Below are 18,945 nucleotides of genomic sequence, written 5' to 3' on the forward strand. Positions count from 1 at the left end.
ATGAGCAGACATTTTATCAAAAAATATGTAGAAGGTAAAAAAACAAATCTGAAAAAATTCTCATCATGAATCCTTAGGGAATCAATTAAAACAACAGTGAGAAAGCACTACATACTTATTACGTGGACTGAAGTTAAATTTATTTACTAACCTAATATTTGCTAAGATGTAGAGTAAATGGAACTCTCATATACTGTTGGTAATACTGAGATCTGTTATACAAAACTATACCTATAGTCAACAATAATGTATTGTACACTTACAACTTCGTTGAACAGTAGATTTCATGTTGTTTTCTTACCCTAACTCAATCATTTTTTTTAGTTGATACAAAATAAAGACCTACTTTTATGGAGGGGTCTCTCTTTTCCGTGTCCAGCGCGGCTAGAGAGTGGTCCGGTTCTTTGAGTAGGGGCGGCTGGGGACTGAGAAAATGAAAGAGACAGACACAGAGATGGGAGAAAAAAGCTGGGACTGGGTGGGACCGCTGTCCTCTTTTGATGGAGAGACAGAGACCCAGCACCTAAAGAGCGTGTTTATTTTATATACCAATACCAGGAAGTTTCACCAAAGGTCAAGACAAAGGATTGTATTCATTCCCACTGCTTGGCAGGATTTACATAATAAAACCCACTCCCAGGCACCCGGGCAGAAATGAAGGTCAAGCTGAGAACACTTCTGCTTTTTTGGCAAAAGGCTTATCCAGGACATGGCTTTGCCTACCGCCCTGGATTCAGCTGACAATATATTAAAGAAATGCCCATGTGCCTTCCCAGGGGCCCTCTACATAGTTAAATGTCATTTAAAGAGGTAAGTAAAAGACACAGATGGTTTAAAAAGTAATAAATGGAAAAAAGATATACACACATAGAGTAAGCTGAAGAAAACTCGAGTGGTTACATTAATATGGATAAGAAAGACTTCAAGAAGAATCTACCAGAAATCAAGGAGTCCTTTTATAGTGAAAAATGGGTCATTTTTTAAATTTAATATTACAATTAGAAGCATGTATTTTACACAATAACAAAAAAATTAACCAAGACTTAACTTAATTAAGAAATGAAACTCTAAAATCATATTAACAATTTTAGACTACTATCTCGTGATTGATAGCAAACTAGATTTAAAATTAGTAAATGCATTCTTTGTCTGATATTAACTGCCTTGCCCTCATTTATTTGGAGTATACAATTCTAAACATCTGTTGAATACATTTCTTTTCAAGCAAATATGGTATATTCATCAATGCAGACCATATGATGGGCTAAAAAATAAACAAATTTAAAAGAATTATGACTATGCATATTATGGTATCTGATAGTAGCAGAATTAACTATGTTTGCAATTATTAAAATTATCCAGGAAACATTTAAATATGTGAAATTGAAGAACATATTTCAAAATAATATATCATCAAAAAGACATCCCAAAGAAAATTAGAAAAATATTAGAAGTCAATAAAAAAATAATACAACATACCATAATAGTTCAAACAAAGGCTCTAGATGGCTTAGGGACAAAAAAAAAAATCTTTCTACCTGATTGTTGTATCTCCTTAGCAATGAATGTTTTCTGCTGGACCTTAGCATGAGACATAACAATCTGCAATCCTTGTGTCTACACCCATATGCTCATTTATATGCTTTGTCCCCAAAACATTAGAATGTGAAATTATGACCTAGCGTATTTTAGATCTCTGACCAACCAACTCAATCATATTCTCTTTCCTTGAGAATGTTTTTGGCTGCTCCTCTCTCCATATAAAACAAGTATTGGGAGGATTTCCCTTCATTATTGGGTATTGGAAGAATTTCCCTTCACTGTTCTCCTTCAACCTATGTGATGTCAACATATTTTGCTAGCCCATTTGTGTAGCAGGCCTTTGCTTATGTTTCATCTTTTCTGACAGTTCATTAGAGAAGACCCAGTATGAGTACATCTATCTATATAATAGAGGAATATGCAAATTAGCCGAACAGCAGGGACCTGAGGCTGCATGGCACCTGGCTGGGGTGAAGGACCTCAGGCTGTGCCACCTGCCCCAGTGCCATGCTGGGGGACCTCAGGCCTTGCTCTCCACCTGGTGGGGCTTGACAGGGGACCTTAGGCCAAGCCTCCGACTTCGGTGACAGGCTAGGGGACCTGGGGCTGAGCCCCCCGCCCAGAGGGGCTTGATGGGGATGGGGCCAGCCGGGTCTGGGTTTCACCCAATGGGGGTGGGACCAGCCGGGTCTGGGTTTCCTGTGTTTTCAAAGCATGTGGTGGGCGGGGACTTGACTCTAGATCCCGCAGTGCACTCCAGACTCTGACAGGAGGGAGATTTTCATATACATTTTACTAATTTTCTTTCATCTGTGACACTTTAAATAGCAATATTAAAATATTTCCCCTAATTAATTCCCTTGTAATGTGCATGAATTTCGTGCACCAGGCCACTAGTGTGATTATAAGATGAAAGAGAGGCTTGAGTTTAATAGAAGTGGAGGACATAACAATTTGGGCTACCTGTCATTATATTTTACTAGAGGCTTGGTGCACAAAATTCATGCACTTGGGGGGTCCCTCAGCCAGGACTGTGCCCTCTTGCAGTCCAGAGCCTCCAGGGGATGTCCGACTGCTGGGTTAGGCCCGTTCCCATGGTGGGGAGTGGGCCTAAGCCAGCAGTTGGACATCCTTTGTGCTGCTGTAGAGGTGGGAGAGGCTCCCACCACCGAGGCTATGCTAGCCAGCTGTGAGCCAGTCTTCTGGCTGAGCGGCGCTCCCCCTGTGGGAGCACACTGACCACCAGGAGGCAGCTCCTGCATTGAGCATCTGCCCCCTGGTGGTCAGTGTGCATCATAGTGACCGGTCATTCCATCATTGGGTCGATTTGCATATTAGTTTTTTATTTTATAGGATGGTCCTTGGTTGATTACTTCCCACTCACCCATGATCGGGACTGGAGAGGGACATAGGAGGTTGGCCAGCCGAGGAGGGACTGCAGAAGGGCTCCAAGGCATGTCTGGCCCATCTCGCTCAGTCTCGGTAGGCTGGACCCCAGCATCAAGCTAACCTACTGGTCAGAGTGTCTGCTCCCTGGTGGTCAGTGCACATCATAGCGAGATGTTGAGTGGCCTTAGCATATCATTAGCATATTATACTTTGATTGGTTGAACGAATGACCTGATGACTGGACACTTAGCATATTAGGCTTTTATTATATAGGATGCCCTCTGAACCTGCTTTGGTTGATCCTGAATGTTCCATTTCAGTCATATGCTATTTTGCTCCTCAGCCTACATACCCAATTGACCCATTGATATGGCAACATATTCTAGTGAACAGGCTTTTGGTCTCTTCTAGGGTGAATAGAACACCAAAAGATTCCTTTCAAATTATTACTAGTCCTCTGTTTTAGAAGACAAGACTTATGCTGTAAAAATCCTATTGAACTTTGCTAGACACTTTAACCACTATACTAGTGTTGTACTACCATTTTATCGGCTGTGTCAGATAGCTCCTACAGAAGGGTAGCTTTAACCACACTCTGGAGCTGCACAATAAGCACTGTTGAGTCACTCATTGATTGTTTTGAGTAATATACCTTAATGGCCTAGGTCAGTGTTCGGCAAACTGCGGCTCGTGATCCACATGCGGCTCTATGGCCCCTTGAGTGTGGTTCTTCTACAAAATACCACATGCGGCACGCACATATAGTGCGATTGAAACTTCATGGCCCATGCGCAGAAGTCGGCATTTTGTGGAAAAGCCACTTAAGGAGGCAAAGAGCCGCATGTGGCTCGGGAGCCGCAGTTTGCCAACCACTGGCCAAGGTGTTTCCTGTGACATTTAAAAGAGGCTCACCAAGCTCTGTGTTTCTTTCTTAGTGGTATGAGATACACATGTGTCTTTATCCTAAAGGGGATAACCTGTCCTGCCTCATATGAATGAATACCTGAAGCATTCATAAATGTGATAGGTCCCTTAATTTTCATGTCATTTACATCTTAACATCAGGCACATTTTCTTTTACTGGTTCATTTAGAGTACTTACTTAACAGATCCTATGAGTGTCATTGACAATGTGGAATTATATTTTGAATGAATAACAGATCAAGTTTCCATTGGACCATATTATTACAGAAATCAAAAGGGCTAATCAAGCCCTGGGATAGGAAGGATAGTTACTGTGGACAGAAAATGTCATCATATAAAATCAATTGTTCTTGATACTACTGTCTGTAGGAACCTGAGAAAAAGAAAAGAAAAGGAAAAAAATAGCAAAGAAAAACTTTTTAACAGTTAAGGGACTGAAATATCAAGTGCCAGAGGCTCTGTTGAGCTCTGACAACTAAGATACCTCATGCATCACAAAATGTGGTGTTGGGGCTACCACTTGATTAAGTTTAGAACAATTCACATACTTGCAACTGGGACGCAAACCAGCAACTTTTTGCTGTACGGGATGACACAGGACCAACTGAGCCACACCAGCCAAGGCTGAGGCACCAGTTTAAAATAAACTGTTTGATAATGGCTGTCACTTGACCGTATAAAGGTTTTTGTTTTATTTCTCTCTTCTGTTTTAACTTAGCTCCTAGAAATATTACTAGTATACTACAGGTGTGCCTCACTTTTTGAAAGTTCACCTTATGCCACTCCACCTTTACTAAAGACTCACATTAGTACTTGTATTCACTAACTGAAAGAAATCCAAAGAGAATTTTTTTGCTTTTACAAAAAAGTCAAAAAGCAAAAATAGCATTAAGCATTTGTTTTGCAGCAAGCTGTTTTAGGGACAGCATGCACCCAGAGCAGAGAGAGTGGCACCTCCAAGCTCCATCCTTGGGAACTACACTCAGCATTTCAGAAGCAAGCTGCCATAGCTTTGAACTGTGTCTCTGAGCATCTGTCCTTTTTCTAGATTTATTTGTGCATTCATTAACAGGATGTGTGCTAAGGTAATTGTTTCTTCGCTTTATGCTATTTCAGCTCATGAAAGATTTCATAGGAATGTTCTACTTTTGGGTAGCAGAAAACTCTGAATTATATTACTAATCCTATATAATAAAAGCATAATATGCAAATCAACCAAATGGCGGAACAACCCATCGCTATGATGTGCACTGACCACCAGGGGACAGAAGCTCAATGCAGGAGCTCCCCCCTGTGGTCAGTGCACTCCCACAGGGGAAGCGCCACTCAGCCAGAATCCAAGCACACAGCTGGTGAGTGCAGCAGCAGTGGCAGGAGCCTTTCCCGCAACCACTGCAGGCGGGCAGTAAGGAGCAAGGGATCCCAGACTGTGAGAGCCCTGGACTGCGAGAGGGCACAGGCTGGGCTGAGGGACCTCCCTCCAGTGCATGAATCTTGTGTACCAGGCCTCTAGTAGTTTAATAATAACAACATGTGGTCATTGTAGAGCACTTAGAAAATATTATAAAAAAATAAAAATAACTGATACTTTGATCCTTCAGAGATAAATAGGTTAACAATTTATATTTTTAAGTTTATTCCCTCCAGTTATTTTTCTGTTTTATAACATGGTTTCATTGACTTTAGAGAGAGAGGAAGGAAAAGGGAGAGAGAGAAGCATCAACTGGCTGCCTCTTGCATGTCCCCTCCTGGGGATCAAAGCCCACAACCTGGGCATGTGTCCTGACTGGGAATCTAACTAGTGACCTTTTGCTGCATGGGATGCTTAACCAACTGAGCCACACTGGCCATGACCTTCCAGTTATTTTTTAACTGCTATGTTTCATATGCATGTAGTAGTGTGTGTGTGCATGTATGTGTGTGTTTGGCCTCTACCACTAGAAATTTATATACAAATACAAATAAACCATTTTTTAAAATTTCCCCTACTCAATATCATACATTACATTACTGTAAACATTTGTCAGAACTACTAAACATTTCAGTATCAATAAATTATTACTAACTGGTCCAGTATTATGTCTTAAGTTTTTACCAAATGTATTATTTACTGTTCTAGTACCTACTCTATGGAATACAATATTACAGTTAGTATTATGTCTGTAGGCTTCTCAATTCAGATTTTCTTTGTTTTTAGTGAGCTTTATACTTTCCAAAAGTACTGGTCCAAAATTTTGTAATGTGTTCCTAAGTTTTTATTTGTCTGATGACAAGCAGAAAAAGATGGTATCTTTTAAAATAACTTCTGTTTTATTTTTTATTATTGTCATTATAAACAATTTATACAGTTGTGTTTGTTTTTCCTGAATTCTGTCATGATATTGTCTGTCCATGGACTTTATTTCCTTTTCTCTATATTTTCCTCCTGTGAAAATATATATACTAGAGGCCTGGTGCACAAAATTTGTGCACTTGGGAGGGGTCCCTCAGACCAGCCTATGCCCTCTCACAGTCTGGGAGCCCTTGGGTGATGTCCGACTGATGGCTGAGGCCAGCTCTCCATAGGGAGCCTGCCTCAGCCATCAGTTGGATATCCTTAGTGCTGCCACAGAGGTGGGAGAGGCTCCCGCCACCGCCACTGTGCTCGCCAGCTGTGAGCCCGGCTTCTGGCTAAGTGGAGCTCCTTCTGTGGGAGCACCCTGACCACCAGGGGGCAGCTCCTGTGTTGAGTGTCTACCCCCTGGTGGTCAGTGCATGTCATAGTGACCAGACATTCCGCCGTCGGGCTGAAACCAGCTCTCCAACATACCCCGACTGGTCCCAGATTGTGAGAGGGCACAGGCCAGGCTGAGGGAGCCCACCAGTGCACGATCAGGGTCAGGGAGGAACATAGGAGGTTGGCCAGCCGGGTAGGGACCATGGGAGGGCTCCAGGGCCTGTCCTGATCAGCCAGACCCCAGCAGCAAGCTAACCTATGGGTCAGAGCGTCTGCTCCCTGGTAGTCAGTGCACGTAATAGCAACTGGCCAACCAGTTGACTGTCTGCCCCCTGGTGGTCAGTGCACATCATAGTGAGCAATTGAACTGCCTTAGCATATCATTAGCATATTATGCTTTGATTGGTTGAATGGCCAACTGGATGACCAGACACTTAACATCTTAGGTTTTTATTATATAGGATATATACTAATATATATATATATATATATATATATATATCCTTTACTCATTTTTAAATTAAAAAAAATTTAAATAATTTTATATTTATAAAAATGTTACAGAGATAATACAGATTTTTGGTACACTGTTACTCCTTTCCCCATGCCACTGACATCTTGCATGCCACTGAGTATAATAAAAATAAGGAACAAACATTGGTATATTCCTGTTAATTAAATTCTAGACTTCACTCAGATTTCAACCAGATTTTCCAGTAATGTCCTCTTTTGCTCCACATATCCAATCTAGTAAAACACACTTCATTTAGTCATCATGTCTCCTCTGGTCTATGACAGTTCCTTAGTATTTTCTGTTGTCTTTTTTTACTTAATGTTATTTCCCAAGGTCTTTGGATCAGATGAATCATTATGTAGGCTGTTTATACATGGAGTTTACTTGAATGTCTCTATGAGGAGGTGTGACATTGTGAGACCATTTTCTGATGTTTAATTGATTTCAAATTATGTGTTTATGCCTGTGTTTTGTTTTAGCAGTTTCAGCTAAGTGAATTATACCTAGAACAATTTTGTTTGTCTTTTCATCACTGCTTCTATACGTGCCATGGTGAATCTCCCTGTTCAATTTCCTAAAGGTACCTTGAACAGATTCTGTATCTTGCAAGTTATTCTATGTTTTTCAAACTTGCTCCAGCCTAATGTTCAATAGTCATTTTCGTTCAAATGTCACTTCCTTCTTTCATTCCTCTGTGAAGACTTCAGCTGGGATCTTGCATGCTGGAGTTGGGAACCATAATACTATTGTCTTGTTCGAAGTTATTTCCTTCTCACTCCCTCTCCAAAATTTAATTGCCTGAGTGTAAAGAGCAAAATAATATGTGACCCTTTACCTATTTTGTAATTTAATGATTTGTGTGTGTGTGTAGTTTTCTCAGGCCAAGAGTGACAGGTCATCAATGCATTTGGAGTGGTTGGTGCTCAAATGCTGATTCTCTCATAAGAAGACCATTTGTTCTCTAGGCAGCTCATTGGTGTTACTGTGCTTAGTTTTCTGCGCTCTCTGCATGTCCTTTGATATTCTTATTCATCTCCTTCTTCTCAGACTCTAACCCAGGGGTGGGCAAACTTTTTGACTCGAGGGCCACAATGGGTTCTTAAACTGGACCGGAGGGCCGGAACAAAAGCATGGATGGAGTGTTTGTGTGAACTAATATAAATTCAAAGTAAACATCATTACATAAAAGGGTACGGTCTTTTTTCTTTTTAGTTTTATTCATTTCAAATGGGCCAGATCCAGCCCGCTGGCCGTAGTTTGCCCACGGCTGCTCTAACCTAAACTCACTTTTTCTTCTGATCTCCTCAGATACTAAGTAGTTCTTTTGAGTGAATATAAGTAGGGTTGCTCAAGTCCTGCAAATATTGACATAAAACTTGGCAATAAATATATGTATATTTGATCTTTATTGCAGAAAGTATTACAGCTATTCCCTTTATTCCCCCATTAAGCCCCTCCACCCTGCTTCTGCCCCCACCCCAGGCCTTCACTGCACTATTATCTGTGCCCATGGGTTATGCATATATGCATACAAGTGCTTTGGTTAATCTCTTCCTGCTCCCCCTCCCCCTTCCCTCTGAGATGTGTCAGTCTGTTCCATGCTTCCATGCCTCTGCAGCTATTTTGTTCATCAGTTTATTTTGTTCATTAGTTTCCACACATGCGTGAGATCATATGATACTTGTCTTTCCCTGACTGGCTTATTTTGCTTACCATAATATTTTTGTAGGTGATGGTGGTAGTTGTCATTTATACCTCTAATGCAGGCACTGAGATTAATCATCAAACCATTGTCTAAGCAGATGTCCACCTGTAATAAGATGGTATTACTCTTATCACCCTTATCGGCCTTTTTTCTCCTTCTACTGCTCACTTATTCTCTTTGTTCTTCTCTTTCTGATGTTACACTCTCATCCCCATAAAGCTGTAGAAAAAAAAGACAGGAAGAAAAAAAAGCTCTGGAATAAGTGTCAGAATTATTAAATTTGGACTGGATGCCATCCTGAAAAATATTGGTGTATTAATACCTAAAGACCGAGATCATGAAAATGAAGCAAGCATATAGTAGTAGAAGTCTTAGTCACAGATTTAAATCTAGCACATATTCGTTTCTGATTCTCTAGTCCATGATTGGGGAAATTCAAGGTCGCACAATATGTTTAATACAACTAGAGGAAACCTATGATGTCTGGTGATACAATTCATATTTAATCTGTAGGGTGCCCTTAAAATTTACATGGTACAAAACAGTGAAAAACTGACAGAGATCAGTATCATAAGAATTATGTTCTGGTCTAAGCATCATGGGTAGAGTCATGCATTATTTAAGGACAGGAATATGTTCTTTGAAATGAATTGTTAGGTGATTTTGTCAATATGGGATCATCATAGGGAGCACCTACACAAACTGAGATGGCATAGCCTACTGCACACCTAGCCACAAACCTGAGACGGCATAGCCTACTACACACCTAGCCACAAACCTGAGATGGCATAGCCTACTACACTCCTAGCCACAAACCTGAGACGGCATAGCCTACTACACACCTAGCCACAAACCTGAGACGGCATAGCCTACTGCACATCTAGCCACAACCTGTACAGTATGAGACTGCACTAAATACTCTAGGCAATTCTACAATGGTAAGTATTTGTGAACCTAGACATCTCTAAACATAGAAAACATACACTAAAAATATAGTATTAAAAATAAAAAGTCATGTTCTTTTAGGGCATTTACCAGGAATAAAGCATGCGGGATTGGCAGTTGCTCCGGGTGAGTCAGAGAGTGAGTAAGGTGAATATAAAGATCTAGGACACCGCTGTACACCACTGTAGACTTTCTAAACACTGTCCCAAGAGCTCTCCTCTTGCTTCCTTCTGACAGGGTCCGAAATAGAGCATCATAGCTGTCAATGCTGCTCCATGAACAGGGAGGTGGGCTGGTGATTGGAAATACCAAGGAGACACTGGCTGGGTAAAGCATGGTCACCATAATAGTGACTGTCAGGAGGGAATAACCGGTGGCCTGAGAATTAGTAGAAATAAAAATCAAGAAGAAGAGATAAAGGAACATAAGGGGCTGTTATGGCAATGTGATTTTGACTCCTACATGTTGGAGCAGTGGTCAGATTAAAGAACCTTGTGGGATTATTTAAAAAGAGAGTATGTTACATGGAGATGGTATAGAACTGAGGACTCAATATGTTAACTCTGGTAAATTTTTTTTGTTCCATTGACCCTATATGGCACAAAGGGCTCTCTCTGGCATTGAATTGATGGAAGAAACAAAACTGACCTGTGCTTTACATAATTACAACCCGAAAAATATTCTCAACGTGCAGGAACAAACTGGCTCCATACTACTAAAGAAAGCTTTTAATAAAATGGCAGTGGTGCTTAATATTTGTGTCCTTGTACAGAACCTTACATCCTCAAGAAAGCATTTATATATTGTTCTTTGAAGACCATCAAGCTAGATCTGTGAGGGCTGTGGCACCCTCTGACGATGTAGCACAGGGGGCAGGCTTTTCTGTGCCGAATCAGGTCCGTAGCCAACTGACTGGAACGTAATCTGCACACTCAAAATTGAGGAGCTGTGAGTGAATGGAGATTTTTTTCCTGAGCCCCACAGATACTGCTCCCATCAGAGGGAAAAAATAATTATTCTCTTTATATCCTTCAGTTTCTTATAGGAAATTCAGCTCCATTAAAATCTTATGGGACCAATATCTAAATGAGGTTCATTGTTAACCTAAACATCATTATGTGGCACATAATTGTAATTAGCATTTCCTTCTTAATAAGCCTAATTACATTTCCCCTCTTCAATTTTTCTCACCTGCCTGTTCCTAGACAAGTATTAAATTCAATTTCTTATCTGAAACAGTAATGAAGTAACAATAATTTTTAAGGTCTTTGACATCAATATCATCACTTATTGAACACTTAAATTTAATGAAGCTCCCATTACACGAATGTACTATGTGTGAATATTATATATGCATAGTGTGTGTATATATATATATATATATATATATATATATGCTCACTTGTTTTCTAATAGCCTCTCATTTATTTTCCTTCTTGCTATAATATTTTGACTTGTTTTGAATATTAATATTGTAGGCAATTTTAATTTATTGGCATTATTACAACTCACACTTTAACATACGCACTTTAGACCTTTAGGCAGAAAGAAATAAACCATGTATAATGGTCCTTGAGATTCAAGATATTCATTACCTCTCTTTTACAGAATCACAGTGCAATATGACAAATGGGCCCTGTGCAAAGAAAACACATATTTGAAATAAACTTTTTTAATTGAATTAGTTAGTTCATGGCTCCAAATGAACCATTTCATGTGAAATATGTTTACAATTACTTTAGCACTCAGTTTCTAATATATCAGCAGTCAAGTAAGTGAGTAAAATAGCATGCTACGGAAAGTATTTAATTATTTTCATTTAATGATACTTCTATAATGGGACCCTGTGGAATCTATCCCGGTTATCTTTGCCAATTGTTATATTGGTCCAAAATGAATACACCGAGAGAGTGAAAGCATTTGGTTTAATTTGCCAGAAGTAGTGGTGAGCCCAACAGATACAAAGATGGAGATACCCGTTGACATATGTGATCTGAGGACAAGTTGGCTGTGGCATCTGTTACACTGTTTCAGCTGATCTGGTTGGCTAAGTGCCTCTTCTGCTGTCACCACTCCATCTGCTTCTCTCATAAAATAAAGTATTTAATTTGATAGGACCAGCTCAGGTAGAAGAGAATCTATCTGTCTCCCCAGTTAGAATCTCCAAACAAAAGTTTCCTTTCTGACCTCAGAGAATCTTGACTATGACTTCTAGGACATTCCTTAAGTCAAATTTGAAATGGAATTATCAGAGACATCTATTCCCAAAATACATAACTGGTTTTCATTCCATTTTACTCTTCCTTGTATAGTCAGGTGTCAAAGAAAAAAACACATTTCAGGCCTGATGATGATGATGATAATGATATGATAATGATAAATGCCTCAATTAACGTTTTTGTCGTTAATGTGCCATTTTGTGCTTCAACTTTAGCATAATTGCAGATACACCCATTAGCCTTCAAAGCAAATGCAATGAAACATGTTCTGTCTAGATTGAATATTAAATTTGGCAAACATTGCTGCAATCAACCAGTTTTCTTAAGTTTTTTTTCACACTACTGAAAAAAATTTTAGAGACAAGACAGGCAGTTTTAGGGAAAAGAGGGGTCCATGGGAGAGGAATGCATAGGTGAGGGCTTGGAGCCACCAAAATGCTTATTTTACTTTTACAGAGGATAGAGAAATGTTATAAGAGGAAGGCATATATTCACAGAGGATAGAGGAATGCTGCAAGATAAGAGGGAGAAAAAGAGGAGGGCACTAGGTGGGCTTTGACCTTTGAAACTGATACTCTGCAGCAGAATGACCAGTGAGGAAAGCACAGGGGTCATAAATTAAGGAAGGGTCCAATTAGAAAGAGTCATGTTCAGACAAAGAGCTACCAGCATATATAAACCAGAAACAAAGGGGCTCAGAATTGGATTTAGATTTTTTCCCCATTTGAGAGAGAGAGAGACAGGGTTTTCCAATTTGAGTACCTCTCCCCAGAGGGTCCCCTTGGGGACCCCTCACCAGGGAGAGTTTGTATATACTTCCAATAAACTTCCACATTTTTACTAAAGAAGCCTTTTAGTCCGCGAGTTTATTCTTCAAACATCATAGGACAAGAACCCATGAGGAGAATCTGCTCCCCGAACTCCACACACCACTATCAGAGCATCTAAATAAATCTACATGGTGTTCAAAGTGCACCACAAACCTAGAGTTCCCTACTTGGGCTAGGACCCTCTCTCGTTCCTAAGACATCCTGATCTTTAGTGTTCCTGATGCTATTAGCAGAATCATATGAGCAGGAGTTTTCTTCAAGTCTTTTTGGTACAAACTCTGACACAGGACAGAGAAATTATATATTTCAGGAATAATGAGCATAAGGTCTCTGCCTACTTTTAATTATTGGAAATTCTTCATCACTTGCAAACCAACTGCTTCTTCTTTTATTTCCACATGCTAGCCCTAATTCCTCCTTCTGAATAAGCAGACTCGAACTTAATTTTCTCGCAAAATTCTTAAATATTTTAATCCAGCCAAAATGTCAATATGTTATTTTTTGAAAGCTTTTGTCTGAAAAATCACAAAAGCATGTATCTCATCTTTCATAGTTCCTACTCTATGGAAACAAGATACAGGATCTCATTTATCTAGAGATATAAAAATGTTTCCTCACTTCAAAACCCACAAGGCCTATTTAAAAATTGCAAGAAGGCAATCTAAAGGTCCTGCATCTAACTGGTTTCATAAGGTATTATAAAAACACATGCAGAAAAACAAATTATTTTTTATTTCATTACATTTAAAAATGTGAAATATTTGATTATTAGGTGGTTGCATTTGCATCAGTCACCTCACCTATCAAGATAAATTATGTTTAGATATTTACAGAGTACAAGAAACACAGAATTTATTCTTGTATTATTATATTTAAATTATTGTATTATTTTCCATACAAGCAACTGTAACCTACTTTTGCTCCATCCTGTATTCATCCACAAAATATAGATTGTCTCAAACTTGATGAAATGACAGAAGCAAATACGTTATTTACATTTTAAAAGACATTGCTTAGATCACAAGAGGTGACTAAATTTTACTAAGTGTAGAGGGTTATATCACCAATTTAATTTTTGTAAGAAATTTACTAACAAACAAAATTTAGAATTAATTGCTCCAAATCATATACATTTAGGTAGTTACAAATGGAATAATAATCACTGAAGATTTTCTAGATTAAATCAGATATAATATCTGCATTATAGTGATAGAAAATCATAAAGTGATTTCATTCTTCATTTTTTAATATGATTATTTTGTGATGTTACTAGAAAACATAATATTTTTGTTGTTAAGAAAATAAGACAAAAGTCCAGAAGTTACTTGTCAACAGTAACTACACAAATATTGTTTCTTAACTTACATTATATTAGTATTGGAAGGTAAATTATTGAGCTCAAAAGAAGAGCCATTTTATCAGCATGCTCTACCTATGAAAATGTTGTACATACTCTAGTTTCTAAATAATCAAATTTCTCATGTTTTCAATAACATATGTAAATTTGGAAAATATGTTCTGTTGATGTGTTGTCTTCATAACTTTTTGACTTAGGAAATTTAAAAGAAAGGGAATTGAAAAAGCAAGATATATATGTGTATAAACATTGAGTGGCCAGATTATTATGACCAACTTTCGTTTGTAGGCAAATTAGCTATAATTTCGAGCTGAAGTTGCTAGAGGGCCAGACCATTATAAATAGGGAAGCAGATTGTTTACCACGACAGTAGAAGTGTGTTTTTTTTTCTGAAGATATGGGTAAACAACGTGATTTAACAGCTTTGAACGTGGGGGAATATATATATATATATACTGATGGCCAGATTATTATGACCACCCCATCAGTACTGTGTTGGGCCACCTTTTGCCTTTAATACTGCGGCAAATCTTCTTGGCATTGACTCCACGAGATGTTGAAAGGTGATGCGAGGAAACTGACACCATGCCTGATGAATAGCACTGTCCAGTTCTGTGAGATTTGATGGTTGTGGAACCAGCTGCCTGATGGCTCTTTTAACTTCATCCCACAAATGCCCAATTGGATTGAGATCTGGTGATTGTGGGGCCACCTAAGCAAGGTAAAGTCTCCCTCATGTTCTTGAAACCACTCCTGCACTATACAATCTCTGTGGCATGGTGCATTGTCTTGTTGGAAGAAGCCATCTCCATTGGGATACGCCATCAACATGATAGGATGAACTTGATCAACAATGATACTTAGGTATGTTGTGCTATTCAGACGTTGTTCCACACGAATTAAAGGGCCCAAATCATGACAGGAAAACATGCCCCAAACCATAACACTGCCCCCACCAGCTTGAAGGGTTGTACTCATGCATGTGGGGTGCATGTTTTCATGCTGTTTCCACCAAATTCTCACTCTGCCATCTGCATGATGCAACTGAAAACGTGATTCATCGGACCACATGACTTTTTTTCAATGCTCAACTGTCCAATTCTTGTGCTCCTGTGTGAACTGGAGACATTTTATCTTGGTAACTGCAGACAGCAAAGGTGTTCAAATAGGCCTTTGGCTTTCATATCCCATACAATGCAGTGTATGGCTAATTTGCCTACAAATGTCAGGTGGTCATAATAATCTGGCCACTCATAATAATATGTATCCCACATTCAAAGGCTGTTAAATTGCATTGTTTATCCATATCTTCAGAAAAAATCACTTCTACTGTCGTGGTAAACAACCTGCTTCCCTATTTATAATGGTCTGGCCCTCTAGCAACTTCAGAGCAAATATAGCTAATTTGTCTACAAATGTCAGGTGGTCATAATAATCTGGCCATTCAGTATACATGTATATATATGTATATGCATATGTGTATAAGTAGATAAGAATACATAGATGTCTATATACATATAAATGTTCATCCTATTTATAAATATAAGCAGAATTTTAGTCTAAATATCTGAACACACATTCTTAGTCATATAAAATATACCATCTTTCATGGGCTACAAAGGTAGGCATTAGCTATGTGTTTCATATGTTATGATTGTTTCGGTAGGGTGAGATTGTTTCTGTTTCAGATCTTGTGATATTTGAGGAGTGAGAAGTAAAAATGAGAGAGAGAGAGAGAGAGAGAAATGGATTTGTATGTGAACCCTATCTTCTCCATACATACTCTTCAGATCACATAAGGGGATTTGCATTATATCAGAAGAGATACTACCTGGGCAGAGATGGGAGGAGTAGTGACTGATTCTACTCTCTAGGTGGGAAAAAGGGAAGTAGAGACCTTGACAATTTTCAAATAGTAATCTGGGACACTGATATCACCAGAGAACCTTGGCATCTCAATGTACTTAGACACAAGGAATTATAAGGCTTTAAGAACCTGTGGGTTTAGAAATGAGAATGAATGCATTAGCAACAGGGCCTACATTGGCATCTATATATATAAAAGCCTAATATGCAAAGTGTTCCCTCGGGAGTTTGAATGGGAGACCTGGAATTCAATCGCTTGGCTATGATGTGCACTGACCACCAGGGGGTGGTGCGGAATAGAGGCAGGCCCCGGCCAGCAGCAGAGGAAAGGAGGCCCCGGCTGGTGGCTGGAAGGCCCTGATCAGCCCTGATCACTGGCTAGGCTTAGGGACCCTACCTGTGCACGGATTTCATGCATTAGGCCTCTAGTGCCTGTAATAAAAATGCTGAAGGAAAACTAGTGGGTTATTAGAGACAAATGGAAAAGTTGGCAGGATTTAAGGTTTGATTCACCTAGAATGCATGCAAGGTTGATGTTGGTAGGCATATCAGAGAATATGCCAGGTTATTACTATTGTTTTGATGTGATTGTTATTAATAGCAACTATTTTTAGTGTCAGAATATTCCAGTTTGAACAACAAATCAAATGGCCACCATAAGTAGTAGGTATTCCCCAAGTGCTTTGCCACAGAAATGATAAAAGTAGTGGGAGGAAATGGATGCTGAAGCATTACACAATTTTATCTATGGATGCTAAACACTATTTAAAAGGGCTATCAAGAATAATGTATCAGACAATTTTTGAACCTTATAGAATAGAAAGTTACTTTTTCAGACCAGATTAATTATAGATCAGCTACAGAAAAGTATGCTTCCAGGTATATCAGCATAGTAGTGGGAAATAAGTTTTGCAATTCCTCTGCATTTCACAATTTATAAGGTTTAAATATAACAGTAGAAAATTGTATTTTTAGAGGCTTTGAAATGTGTATAAGGAACTGAAAAGCATTTTTCACAAAGTAATTTCAAAAATATCTGCTTTCTATTAGGAAACATAATAAATACTAGGTACATTTATTTTCTTACTTATCATTTCCCTGATACTGGCTTTATGGCTTCTGGAACAACTGTCTTCTTTGTGCTATTACTACAAAGAAATAATCCTATATAATAAAAACCTAATATGCAAATAGACCAAACAGTGGAATGACCTGTGGAACGACAGGTTGCTATGGTGCACACTGAACACCAGGGGGCAGATGCTCAATGCTGGAGCTGCCCCCAGCCCACATGCCCCAGGCCAGCCAAGGCAGGTGCCAGTGGGTTCCCCTTAATTGCCCTGCCAGTTGCCCTGGCGACTGGCAGTGGTAGCAGAGGGATGGCGAGCGGTCAACACCAGGCTGGCCAAGGTGGGTGCCAGCAGGGGACTCCCGATTGCCCCACGAGTCACCCCATAGACCGGTTCTGATTGCTGGCCAGGCCTAGGGACCCTACCCGTGCACGAATTTTGTGCACTGGGCCTCTAGTTTTATATAATAAAGTGCTAATATGCTAATTAGACTGAACAGCAGAACGACCATCCAGATGACCATCTGGAATACCTTCCGGATGAAGCCGGGGTTAAAAGGGCCAATGCAGCCGGGGCTGAGAGGGCCAAGCCCCTTGCACAAGTTTCGTGCATCGGGCCTCTAGTATATTATATTTTTATATTGCTAAATTTAGTTGTTTACAAAAAGAGTTCACATTTCAACCTTAACTAAAGTTGAAGAAAAATAATTTTTGTTTTAAATATATATATATATATATATACATATTAAACACTTAATTAATTAATTTTGAAGAAAAAACTGACACAAACACAAATTACAGAGGAAACTAAAGTGCATTAAAGTGTTCCACCACTCTTTTAAGAAAAAAGTGTTTTGTTCAAATATAGAAGACAATAAATTTATCTAAATCTGTGATAATCTGAAATGTTTTGCAAAGTTGTATTAGAATTATGCTTTTGGAATTATTAAACTCATATTAATGTTTCTAAGCTATTATATTTTCAGTGTCATTTTTGCCAGAAAAGAAAGAAAAAAAAAAAAACAGGAGAAAAAGCAAGTCCTTTCACTTTCATGTTTAACTTTAAACAAACAAGAATCAGGAAGATCATTTGTTAGATTAAGATAAATGTTAGAATGCCCTTGATAAAATGGCTAATAGTATATTAGCTGAAGAAAGTCAACATATAATACGGTCAAAGTGTGTGTGTGTGTATGTGTATATTCACTTCACTGGAAAAAAAGTGCCATTTATAATTTATATCCAAGCACATAAATAAGGCAGGTAAAATGATATAATTTTAAACACAAGTTTAGGATTAATATTGTTCAAATATCTTTGGTACCTAACGTAATATGCAGATTCAATGCAATCCCTATTACAATATCAATTACATTCTTTTGAGAATTTAAAAAAACCCCACTAATCCTAAAATTAATGTGGAACCACAAAAGACCACAAAAGCAAAACAAACAAACACCTGAGAAAAAACAAAATTGGAGATATGATGTCCTTAAACTATACTACAAATCTACAATAATCAAAACATTATGGTACTGGCACACAAACTAATATATAGCTCAATGGAATGCAATAAAGAACCCAGAAATAAGTCCTCACTTACATAATCCATTAGTCTACAGCAGAGGAGGCAAAACATACAATGGAATAAAGGCAGCCTCTTCAATAAGTGGTGTTGGCAAAACTGAACAGTTACATTAAAAAAATTAAATTGACCACTTTTTTATACCATATAGACAAATAAACTCAAAATGGATTAGAGACTTAAATGTTAGATCTGAAACCATAAAAATCCTAAAAGAAAACCTAGACAGTAAAATCTCTAGAATTTCTCTTAGTAATATTTTTTTCTGATATATTTCCTTGGAC

Source organism: Myotis lucifugus, unplaced genomic scaffold (genome assembly GCF_000147115.1).
Source record: "Myotis lucifugus unplaced genomic scaffold, Myoluc2.0 scaffold_24, whole genome shotgun sequence".
Taxonomy (NCBI): domain Eukaryota; kingdom Metazoa; phylum Chordata; class Mammalia; order Chiroptera; family Vespertilionidae; genus Myotis; species Myotis lucifugus.